Source organism: Oryx dammah, unplaced genomic scaffold (genome assembly GCF_014754425.2).
Source record: "Oryx dammah isolate SB20612 unplaced genomic scaffold, SCBI_Odam_1.1 HiC_scaffold_26, whole genome shotgun sequence".
Taxonomy (NCBI): Eukaryota; Metazoa; Chordata; class Mammalia; order Artiodactyla; family Bovidae; genus Oryx; species Oryx dammah.
In genome coordinates, this window is record NW_024070210.1 from 16676961 (window position 1) to 16679688 (window position 2728).

Below are 2728 nucleotides of genomic sequence, written 5' to 3' on the forward strand. Positions count from 1 at the left end.
CGAGACAGTGATGCCATCCGGCCATCTCATCCTCTGTCGTCCCCTTCTTCTGCCCCCAGTCCTTCCCAGCATGAGAGTCTTTTCTAATGAGTCAGCTCTTCGCATGAGGTGGCCAAAGTTACTGGAGTTTCAGCTTCAGCATCATTCCTTCCAAAGAAATCCCAGGGCTGATCTCCTTCAGAGTGGACTGATTGGATCTCCTTGCAGTCCAAGGGACTCTCAAGAGTCTTCTCCAACACCACAGTTCAAAACCATCAATTCTTCAGTGCTCAGCTTTCTTCACAGTCCAACTCTCACATCCATACATGACCACTGGAAAAACCATAGCCTTGACTAGACGGACCTTTGTCAGCAAAGTAATGTCTCTGCTTTTGAATATGCTATCTAGGTTGGTCATAACTTTTCTTCCAAGGAGTAAGCGTCTTTTAATTTCATGGGTGCAGTCACCATCTGCAGTGATTTTGGAGCCCCCCAAAATAAAGCCTGATACTGTTTCCAATGTTCCCCCATCTATTTCCCATGAAGTGATGGGACCAGATGCCATGATCTTCATTTTCTGAATGTTGAGCTTTAAGCCAACTTTCTCACTCTCCACTTTCACTTGCATCAAGAGGCTTTTTAGTTCCTCTTCACTTTCTGTCATAAGGGTGGTGTCATCTGCATATCTGAGGTTATTGATATTTCTCCCAGCAATCTTGATTCCAGCTTGTGTTTCTTCCAGCCCAGCGTTTCTCATGATGTACTCTGCATATAAGTTAAATAAGCAGGGTGACAATATACAGCCTTGACATACTCCTTTTCCTATTTGGAACTAGTCTGTTGTTCCATGTCCAGTTCTAACTGTTGCTTTCTGACCTGCATATAGGTTTCTCAAGAGGCAGGTCAGGTGGTCTGGTATGCCCATCTCTTTCAGAATTTTCCACAGTTTATTGTGATCCACACAGTCAAAGGCTTTGGCATAGTCAGTAAAGCAGAAATAGATGTTTTTCTGGAACTCTTGCTTTTTCCATGATCCAGCGGATGTTGGCAATTTGATCTCTGGTTCTTCTGGCTTTCCTAAATCCAGCTTGAACATCTGGAAGTTCACGGTTCACATGTTGCTGAAGCCTGGCTTGGAGAATTTTGAACATTACTAGCGTGTGAGATGAGTGCAATTGTGCAGTAATTTGAGCATTCTTTGACATTGCCTTTCTTTGGGATTGGAATGAACTAATTCAAGCAGTAAGCATTTTCCTTCATCAGACTTAGATTATCTATCTCCTGATTTGGTTTTGTCAGCCATTAAAAAAGTATATATCAAATGCTTACTGGGTTTGTCACGTTAGTCATAAATTCCAATCTTTAAAAATACAAGGTTTTGGACTTCCTTGGTGAGCCAGAGGTTGGAAGTCCACTTGCTAGTGCAGGGGACACAGGTTTGATCCCTGCTCCAGGAAGATCTCACCTCTCACAGCCCAACTACTGAGCCCTCACTCTAGAGCCTGTGCTCCACACCAAGAGAAGCCACCACAGTGAGAAGCCTGTGCACCTCAAACTAGAGAGTACCCCCAACTCACTGCAACTAGAGAAAGCCAGCACAGAAAAAAATAAATACAAATTTTTTAAAATAAAAATACCCAATGAAAACAAGACTAAGAAACAACTGAAGGTTGGTCATCAATTTCCAAAACACCTAATCACACAGTAACGCTGTGTAAACAACCAATAATGCTGAAGAAACTGCAGTTGAATGGTTCTATGAAGACCTACAAGACCTTTTAGAACTAACACCCAAAAAAGATGTTCTTTTCATTATAGGGGACTGGAATGCAAAAGTAGGAAGTCAAGAAACACCTGGAGTAACAGGCAAGTTTGGCCTTGGAAAACAGAATGAAGCAGGGCAAAGGCCAATAGAGTTTTGCCAAGAGAACACACTGGTCATAGCAAACACCCTCCCAACAACATAAGAGAACTCTACACATGGACATCACCAGATGGCCAACACCAAAATCAGATTGATTATATTCTTTGCAGCCAAAGATGGAGAAGCTCTATACAGTCAGCAAAAACAAGACAAAGAGGTGACTGTGGCTCAGATCATGAACTCCTTAATGTCAAATTCAGACTTGAATTGAAGAAAGTGGGGAAAACTACTAGACCATTCAGTTCAGTTCAGTTCAGTTCAGTTCATCTGTTAGGAGTCCACCCAAACTCATGTCCATTGAGTCGGTGATGCCATTCATCCTCTGTCGTCCCCTTCTCCTCCTGCCCTCAATCTCTCCCAGCATCAGGGTCTTTTCGCATCAAATAAAATACCGTGCTTAGTCGTGCCTCTTTGCAACCCCATGGACTGCAGCCCCTCAGGCTCCTCTGTCTATGGGATTTTCTAGGCAAGGATACTGGAGTAGGTTGCCATGTCCTCCTCCAGGGGCTCTTCCCTACCCAGGGATCAAACCTTCATCTCCTGAATTGGCAAGCGAATTGTTTACTACTGCAGCACCTAGGAAGCCTCTGTTGAATTAAATGGTAGTACGCACACAACAGAAATGAGAAAAGGGAAAAACGAGTAAAAATGGCTAGAAACAGCTTTTCACGCCATGATAAAACGGGATAAAGACTGGAAACTTCGGGGTACCAGTAAGAAGAGACATGGGGACACGGGTTTCCAAGCCGGCGCCACCTGGCGCGCATGCGCATCGGGGTGTCACGGACTGGACGGCGCCCTCCGCGCGGCGCCTCAGAAGCGCAT